We start from the raw sequence: 10,133 nt of genomic DNA, 5'->3' as shown, positions 1-10,133 counted from the left end.
AAAACTGAGGGTTTAGAATTAAGCCAGGGTTCCTTTGTTAGTATTTTAGTGAAATACCCTAACAAAAATCAGTTTGTTATTGGTTAGTATATTTAAACTGCATGCTGCTGGTGATGAGAAAAATGATAATCAATTTTTGCTCAGGTATTACATGTAGTCCTAGAGAGCTATTATGATGTTCTTTCATGAAAGTCCACTGCTTTTACGTTATGCTGTAGTCATTTGAACGCTATATTTTAGTCAATTTTTTAGAAGTTTCTTTAAAGGTTTACGCAGAATTTGTTAATGTGCAAAAGTATGTAATTTAGTTTTCATCATTTGTTCATTGCTTGTACATTATAGGAATTGATTGTGACTGATAAATCAAAAGTTGAATTATCAAAGCTACATTTTCTTGAATGAAAAACACGGTCTTTTGTCCTCAGTTTAGCCCCCGGAAAGCTGAAGATCGCATTGTAGGGCTTTGAAATTTCAAATTTTCTGGGGTAGCACATGACTCCCCAGACACCCCCCCTCCCCCCTAGAAAAAGGGGACTAATGGCCCGTTGTTGATACAGTCGGTTACTCTATTCAAAGTTGCTGGCTACGTCAATTTTTATTGAAAGCACCAGCTGGTATACAATGATTATAACGTACTTTGATTTGGTCTTAACATTAAAGAATTCCTGTAGTTCACTTTATTTTATTAAGTCATTCATCTTTATATTTAACATACATGTATACATTTTTCCAGCCTATAGTCACAGCAAGCAACGATAATATTTCCTTGAGTTACAGTTTTAGAATCAACACTTATCATAATAATTCTTTTGTCTATTCTAGACAGTGACACAGTTGATGTTGGTAGCCAAAATGCGGTGAGACTTTTCCATAAACAAGACACTACTACTGGCAATCGAAGAGGCACAAGGTGGCCATCAGAGCTTGAGAATTATTGTTGGTTTGTCCTTTATAAGGGAAACAAAGACACTATGGATGCCATCAACCTGTTGAGCAAACTCCTGAAGATCAAACCAGGCATGTTTGGTTATGCTGGAACAAAAGATAGTAGGGCTATCACCACTCAGTGGGTCTCTGTCTACAGGGTCAGGGCTGAACAGTTACAGAATCTTAACAGCACCCTAAGGAATTTGTGTGTTGGGAACTTTAGATATTGTAAAGAGCCTCTAAAACTTGGTTCTCTGTCAGGAAATCAGTTTATTGTCACACTTCGCAATGTTACTGGAGATCATAGTACAATTGAGGAGAGTTTGGAGTCATTAAAGGTCAATGGTTTTATCAACTACTTTGGTCTGCAACGGTTTGGAACCACGTCAGTTCCAACACATAAAATAGGTAACTACCATGTTTTGTTGTTTTTTTTTTTCTTCTGCTTTTTTTAAATTTCCTTTCACACAGCCACAAGGAACAACCTCATTGATACCTATATGTGAGATGTCTGTAATGTATGCAAATTCTATTTGAGACAACAAGCACCTTGTACCCTAACCCACATTATCATGTCATTAACCACCCCCCCCCTCCCCTTCCCCCACCCTGGGTGAGAAAGAAGGCTAAAAAGCCTTAGTTATTTGGGGAAGAAGCATGAGTATATTTTCTTATTCTTCAGTTGGTTTGTCACCTTGTTTGTAACCTTGTAGCCACGTGGCAACTGGATAGTCTTGTTGGTGGTCAATGAAACTATTTTTTTACAAATAATTTGCATGAAAAGTTAATGGATTTAAGTTTGTTCATGACCACCAACATGGCTGCCATGACTTCATTTGGAAACCAGCGATACTTTGCCCTGTGCACTTGCACACTGTCACATGACCTTGAAACAATAAAATGACCTTGAGAGAACAAGTTGTAATACTTATAAAATAATCCCCTCAAAATGGGTTCTGTTTGTGCCCTCATGCCACATTGCATTGAATCTGTTCCCAAGTGACTGTGGCACAATAGTGCTCCTGAGAACAATGTTATTCAGTCAGTAACACATGCCACAGGCGGTTTGGTAGAAATAGTGACAGAGTTGTTCCATTAGGAATCGAACCTGTGACCTTCTGGTTACTAGTCGGGATGCCATCACATTCCCATCATTTGGTTACTAGTCGGGATGCCATCACATTCCCATCATTTGGTTACTAGTCTGGATGCCATCACATTCCCATCATTGAACATAAGCAGGGTGTTTGTTACATGAACCTAGTTTAGTGGCCTTACAAGTAGCTCTTACGAGTCTCCTGTACCTTTTTGGTACAACATCTGGACTAGTAAACCAGAAGATCACAGGGGGTACTTGGATTTTTTTCTTTCAAGTAGCCTGTGTCACTGACTCAGAGCTCAGTCATAGCGATATTCCACTGATATTGTTACCTCTACGTCTTGCGTCCCTGACACATGAAAATCCCAAAAGGCAGAAAACAATTTATGGCATGCATCCCGTAGGATGTAAAGATTGATCAATTGATCTGAAAATGTATATTTGTACAAATATCCGGCCTGTAATTATGGTTGTTGTTTAATGATGCATATTTCTCTTAGCCTTTGTTGTGCTTTAAAATAGAAGGACTATATTCTAATTTCAGTATACTGTAAATAAAGAGTTTTGGAGTCTGTCTTCAGATTACAGTGAAACCTGTATTAAGTGGACACTGTATTAAGCAGACACCCTCTATTAAGCGGACAGTAGCCGAAGTCCCCAAATTTATTTCCCTTATTTACCTCAAATGAAACCTTTACTAAGCGGACACCTCTATTAAGCGGACGCGGACACCTAAAAGTACCTGAAATGGTCATTTCTATTGTTGCCAACCTGTATTAAACGGACACTTGTAATTAAATTCCACCACCCAACATGCCAGACACCGGAAATGCGAAAGATTGCCTCGAATTGCCACCCACAAATTTTTCGATTTTTACATTAAAAAACGTGACTTGACGAACTTATTTGATTAGTTTCACAGTACATGATTGTTTTCTATTTCGTTTTGTTTGTATAGAGCTTGTTTCACTCATCTAATTTCTTCAAATTTGAGTTGTAATTCATGTTTATGGTACTATGATCAATTGGTTCACTTTGATTAAGAAATTAATGCAAACGTCTACCGTCAAAGTCTCTGGGAGTATTATAAACGCTTCCACTGTTCATTTGAATGGCATTTGACACCTCATTTTACATTATATATCGAAACCTATATTAGGCGGACACCCTGTATTAAGCGGACACTACAGCATTCCCCGAGGGTGTCCGCTTAATACAGGTTTCACTGTAACCGTTTGGTTACATATTTTAATTTCAGATTCATTTTTTTTAACAGGGACTTATGATTTTTTAGAAGATGAGTCCCAGGACTCACCATAACTATTTGTAACAAATCACTGATATTCTAGTCCTAGCTGTATGTAGGATGTTTGTCACATGAACCTAGTTTAGTGACCTTAGCTCATTCTTCTGTGGCTCAGTGGTAGAGCATCGGGACTAGTAACCAGAAGGTCCTACTTGCAGGTTTGACTCCTGTTGGGCGTACTCGGATGTTTTCTTCCAAACTGCCTGTGTCATCGACTGAATAACATCTTCCTCATCTATTCACCAGGCTTAAAATAGTATTATTATTCACCATCACATTTCTATCAATAGTTCTCCTGTTTTGAGGGAGGAGCTTACTTCACTTTCTAACCCAGTGCCGGATCCAGACCTTTAGATAAGGGGGGAGCAGTTTGGTCCAAAAGTAAGGGTGGGGGGGGGCCCTCCCCTGGGTCCACCACTGTAACCATACATGTTTTTAATGCAACACTTCCAGGTCTTGCATTGCTTCTAAGCAAATGGTCAGAAGCGATTGATCTTCTTCTAAATCCACGCGATGGGGAACCAGATGACTTAAGAACAGCTCGTCAGCATTGGAAGGACACTAAGAATGCCAAAGAAACTCTGACAAAGATCCCCAGAGGGAAGTGTATAGAGAGTGATCTCTTACAGGGTTTGGTTAGACATGGCCCATCAGGACTGGTCAATGCTTTGCAGAGTATCTCCAGGAACACAAGACTCATGTATGTTCATGCCTATCAGAGCTATGAGTGGAACTCCATGGCCTCTAAACGTATTAAGGTATTTGTGACGTTGTCTATTATTATTTTCAGTGATTCTTCTAGTAATTTTAAGTTTTACTACTAAAAGATCGTGCATGCTTTCACTGATAATCCAAGATGCGGTTACTGTAAGAGCTTAGCCATTCAGACATTAAGCTGATTATTTAAAAAACACAAATAGGCCGACCTACATAAAAAAAAGCCAAAGGTGACATAGCGGGTATGTTAGGCTTTCTTATAGTACATACATGTATACATAAATAATTGTTCTTGCATGATATCATGCGCATATCCGGATAAAAGTCAGAATTTGTTTTAATGCCAGTTTAGAGATTTTAACCACATGACTGAAATATTTTTAAAAAGCGTGAACTCGAAAATATTGATCCAATGAAAAGTTTTGAAGAGACTACTAGGTACACGTGTATAGAAACTAGTATTTCCCGTGCTCTGTTAATACCAAAGTACAAAATATTTTTGCTTTTACTTCGTGTTCGCGGACACAGATGACGTAAAACAAAAGACCTCTTTATTTTCTGTATTTTTCAACTGCGTGCGGTGGACATGAATTTGTGCAAAGAGCAAGCACCATTTGAAAATATGCTATCCAAAAAATTCAAACTAGGCAACGAGTAGTTCCTTTTCCCTGAAAGGATTAGTATCGAGCTAGCGACATACGCCAGCGCGCGTGAAAGACGCCTCCTGCGAGGAAAGGCGAGAGGCGTGTGACGTTTGTGGAAAGCTCTTGCCGTTGGGTATTAAGCTCACTCTACTCTCCTGGAGTGAAATCAGTAAGATACGCGTCGTCGAAATTCAACTAAAAACACGGATTTTGGGCCAGCTATGTAAAACGTTGTAGGAACAAATATGGAATAGCCACCTTGGCCAACGATCTTGTAATCTCTACTGAGCAAGAAATTGTTAATGCCAATACAGTCAAACCTCTTTAATACGGACACCAAAGGCACAGAACCAATTGTCCGCTTTACAGAGGTGTCCGTATTATAGAGGTAGGGAAGGTATGATTTTTGGCATTCCTGGGACCAAACGAACTGTTCTTAATAGAGAGGTGTGTCTGTTGCAGGTGTCGAATTAATCTTACAGCAACTGGAAACGTCGCCACACCTGTTGAAACTGAGATTGCTTGTCGGATGAACGGCTATAGCTTTGGTATATTCACAAGGGCGTTTTGTCCAGTGAACTGAGTTCGTACTTTTTCTTAACGAAGGGATGGGGTGCGTCAAGAGAAAAGTTCGGGGAAAGGTTGCTCTCTTTAGGGGGGTGGGTTATATTTGTTGATATCAGGAGTTCTGGCCTGGATAGAGTCGTTGTAAAGCTATTTTTTCTTCGGGGTATCGTTTTACCGGAAGCTGAGCAAGGAAAAGTCAGTGGTGCATTTATGGAATAATAATAGAGATTCTTATGGTCTAACAGTGCGAAGATTAGACTTCCGGTAAGGTGGCAACGATCAAGGCCCGCATTATAATTCATAATAATTGAAGATCATGATGTGGAAAAAGCGACTGAGATCGTGGATGCCATGCAATCCTCTCCGGTGGGGGCGGCGTACCTGGCCTTAACGGTTGCCCCTGCGACAGAAGGCAAGCATACCCAGATTGTCCACGGGTTGCTAAATGAGACCGTCCCTTTCTTAGTACCCGTTCCCTGTCTTATAATTAGACCCGGGCAAATTTCTCGAGATTACACCATCATTTTGGGCTTAAAGCTTCCAAAGTCCAACAATAATAGCCCATGTTCGCGACGGTTTTTTAAGTTAGTCAAGTTCTTAAACCAGGCCTTAAATGGCCAGTTTTAAGTGTCGATAACAGTTAAAAAGGCGTACAAGCCTCATGCAAAAGACAATGTGAAGGAAGTGCACATCGGTGATGGGGAAAAAAGAGCAGCCCACAGTTATTTAGGGGTGGATCTTTCGAAACATTTTATATACTCTTGGACAGATATGCATTGTTTAAAGTTCTGGACAAACCAGGTGTAAATTTACAGTAACAAACTGTTAAATATACATCAGCAAGATTTTTTGCGAATCCTATTTTTCGCTGGAGACTATCGTTTACTGTCTGGTCACGCAATCAAAGGTAACGTACCTTCCCACGTTTGTTTACTCACCTTTCGCTCAGCAATACACTGCGTTCCACAAAGGACCCAAATTGCGCTAGAAATGTTTTGCTATTCGGCCCACTTTTTATCTCAGGTAAGGCACTGCAAAGCTGATTCACTTAGGAAGATTCGAGGGAGAATTATTTCTTGATGTTATTCTGATTTCGCAGTCACGGGAAAACAGACCCCGGGAAACAGACCTAGACTCAGGTCCACTCGCAGACGCCATGCTGCAATCTACAAGATCTCAAGAACAGAAATTAGCCATTGAACGGCCTCTCCTTTTGAAGACTGCGTGTATTTCATTAAAGCAGGTACATAGTAAAAGAATCTTGTTAGTTTCCCACTTTTAACGAGCTCAGATCGATGCATAAAACTAAGGTGACGTGCACGTGTCAATTGACCCTGGGGTCAATTAGCGGTTGTTTGGGGCAAAATAACCTAAAAATAATCAATCTATTTTACAAGCGTTCGCAAGAACACCAGACTAACTTTCAGACAATGTTGAAGTACTATATCTCATTGGGTAGTAAGCGTGATTTGGGGTGATTTGGAGAATTCCCCCATATAGAAAATTCGATTTTGGTTTTAGCGGTAAATTGTTGTATTTATAAGTCTACCTGGAGTTTTGAAAACCGGGTTGCCTGAAATCTTAAGTCAAGTCCAGCACATTGCAGGCAATCTTTCAAAACTTAATTTGCTTAAAGCCCTGATACTTTTAGTGTAAAAATAACAATCTCGCTCTTCAGGACTAACCACCCTCACCTGTTAACCATGGGCTCCAAATAACTTCCTGGAATTGACAGAAATCAGTGCAAATTCCGGAAAACTTGCACGAGGGGGGCAACAGCCTGGCCCGTAGGGACGGGCTGTTGCCCCCAACAACAGATTGAGGGGGGCTTCCGTCAAACTAAGTGTCATGCTGTTGATCAGTCATGGGGCTATCATGTGGTATGCATTTGGGGTAGCCTGGTTAAATTCCGGGGGGTGGGGTTGTTGTAAAGACTATGCTTTGTGCTAGAGTGCAAATTTGCTGAGTTTTTGTACCTGGGCTTACCCTTGTCTTTCAAAGTTGAATGTCTCCCTCAAATAAAGAGGGGGTTGTGTCTGGCTGGGTGTCATGTTGCTGCACAGACACAGGGCTATCATGTGGTATGCATTTGGGGTAGCCTGTTAAATTCCACGGGGGTGGAGTTGTTGTAAAGACTATGCTTTGTGCTAGAGTGCAGATTTGCTTAGTTTTTGTACCTGGGCTTACCCCTGTCTTTCAAAGCTCAATGTCTCTCTCAAATAAAGAGGGGGTTGTGTCTAGCTGGGTGTCCTGTTGTTGCACAGACACAGGGCTATCATGTGGTATGCATTTGGGGTAGCCTGGTTAAATTCCAGGGGGGTGGGGTTGTTGTAAAGACTAGGCTTTGTGCTAGAGTGCAGATTTGCTGAGTTTTTGTACCTGGGCTTACCCCTGTCTTTCAAAGCTCAATGTCTCTCTCAAATAAAGAGGGGGTTGTGTCTAGCTGGGTGTCCTGTTGTTGCACAGACACAGGGCTATCATGTGGTATGCATTTGGGGTAGCCTGGTTAAATTCCAGGGGGGTGGGGTTGTTGTAAAGACTAGGCTTTGTGCTAGAGTGCAGATTTGCTGAGTTTTTGTACCTGGGCTTACCCCTGTCTTTCAAAGCTCAATGTCTCCCTCAAATAAAGGGGGGGTTGTGTCTCTGGGTGTCATGTTGTTGCACAGATACGGGGCTATCGTCTGGTATGCATTTGGGGTAGCCTGGTTAAATTCCAGGGGAGTGGGGTTGTTGTAAAGTTTGATGTGTTTTTGCACTCTTATGCAGTTTGTTTGTGCTGTTTGCATGCAAGCAATGACCTACTCTGTTGATAATGTTCCTAGTCAGCAAGCAGTTGAACTACTGGTTTTAGAACTTGGTTTTGTTGAGCAGTGTTCGCTTAGATTGTTTTTGGGAGACCAGCTTCAATTAAAAATGGGGTGAACTGGGGAATTGGCTTTGCAATCGGTGACACGGACACTAAAACTTGCTTCTTAAAATGCCTTATTTTCCAGATTAATGAGGAAAACTTCACTTTTGTTACCTTAAGGACAGACGATTCTATCAAATGGAAGCTCATGTATTCAATAATTTCTTTTTGAGGTGAGATTTTACTTTTCAAGTAACAAGGGCCATCAAATTAACAATCAGTGCGAGAGACTGACATTTTTTAGTAGCCCGGTTTTCAAAAAACCAGGTATAAGTATTATGCAAATTACGTTTCAAAATTCTGCTGGTTCGTCGATATTTTATACTCTAAATCTAAAAAATGTGCCGTTCAGAAATTGTTAGATATCTGCTTTAGAGATTTAAGTGGAAGATTGCCAATATATTCGCTTGTTATGAAAGTCAGCTCAATTCTGTCACTGGGCTATTTTCCCGAGTTCGGCGGCTAATTTTAGGCCCGCTGACCGTTGAAATCGAAAATCTCAAATAATTCCCAAAGTCGGCCGCATTTTGAAATTTAAACGTCAGCAGTGTTATAAACTCATTAAAACCTTTTTAAAGACTGAAAATGAGGGTAAGTTAGTTTTTGAGCTGTGGCCACGATTTGCCGATTTTGCTCGATTTTTCTGTGCATTCGCTCTTAACTTTCTGGAGTAATCTGGCTCTTAATACCGTTTCAACTATACGCAATGACCTTTGTTTTACCTTCTATTTTGGAAGCCATTTTCAATCCGGAATTTAAAAAGTCCGGGAAAATCCGGTAGTGCCAGGCTCCCGCGCGGCATGAAATTAGGCAATGAGTTCAACCAACAATGCAAATGTAATAGAACGCGTGTTAAATAACAAAACCGTCTTTAATTATTTATTTGTAAGTAACAATATAAATGTCCGCTAACTAATGTGTCGAACGGCTGCTTTGGCTTTGAGTGTGACATTCTTGAACACAACTGATATAAATAATTTCGCAATAAACTAACCCAACAAAAACATGGAGCACTGTTTCAAGTTTCTCACCTTTGAGATATTTCCCAGTTCACTTTTTCTGATCCTTGAATCAAATAAAATAATCGGGATTTCGCAATAAACTAATCCTACAAACACATGGACCACTGTTTATTAAATCCTGAATACCTTAATATAGAACAAAACCCAGTTATTTCACGTTAGCACCTTTCTTGTTTTTGACTGGGTTTTGAAATATTTGAGCTATTCCTGATGTGGTTTGAATGGATTTCAGTGTGCACCGGGAGACGTTTCAAGAAAAAGAACGTTGTCTCGCGTGGCCATATCAAGCCCAACTGCGTAACGCCGATCGTAAGCGCAAAGTCACCAGCGCGTGTAAATCATAATAAACAACTCACAATAGCCAATCTCAACACCGAGTCTCTTAAAAACCGACAACACTTTCACGAGATAAGCGAAATGGTGCTAGAGAAGAAATATGACGTTCTTACGATCTCGGAGACATGGTTTAACTCGACTATTACCAACATTAGTGTCGAGATTGAAGGTTACCAGATATTCAGGTTGCTTGGGGAAGTCCGGCGCTGGGGTCTGTGCTTATGTCAGACATGGCTTAAAGGGTAGGATCCTCAAGGACTTGGCTGGCATCGGCGAATCAGGTCTGCATCAACTCTGGCTACAAATCCAGAACAAGAAAATGCGTTCGATCCTGCTGTGCATTGTTTACAGACCTCCGGACATAGGCCTTCCTGTCTTGAGAATGAGCTTATGCCAGTGTATGTGAAGGCCTTATCCAGTAACAAGGACATCGTACTGACTGGGGATGCAAACTGTGATCTGCTATTTAAAAACCCTAGGGGTGACACTCTTCGGTCTTTCTGTGCTTCCGTAAACGCCCGCCAGTTGATAGACAAACCTACTAGGGTTACTATGACGTCACGTAGCCTTTTGGATGTCGTCATGGTATCTAACAAGGACATAGTCA

At 40.8% G+C, this 10,133-nt stretch overlaps 1 pseudogene; it reads left to right on the top strand.

Moving 5' to 3' along the window:
- LOC140948782 (pseudouridylate synthase 7 homolog) overlaps positions 1-10,133 on the top strand; it is a 119,714-nt pseudogene that overhangs the window by 1,822 nt on the left and 107,759 nt on the right.

This window comes from Porites lutea, chromosome 1 (genome assembly GCF_958299795.1).
Source record: "Porites lutea chromosome 1, jaPorLute2.1, whole genome shotgun sequence".
NCBI lineage: Eukaryota > Metazoa > Cnidaria > Anthozoa > Scleractinia > Poritidae > Porites > Porites lutea.
The sequence above is the reverse complement of the archived record's forward strand: the minus strand, read 5'-3'. Positions and strand labels throughout refer to the sequence as shown.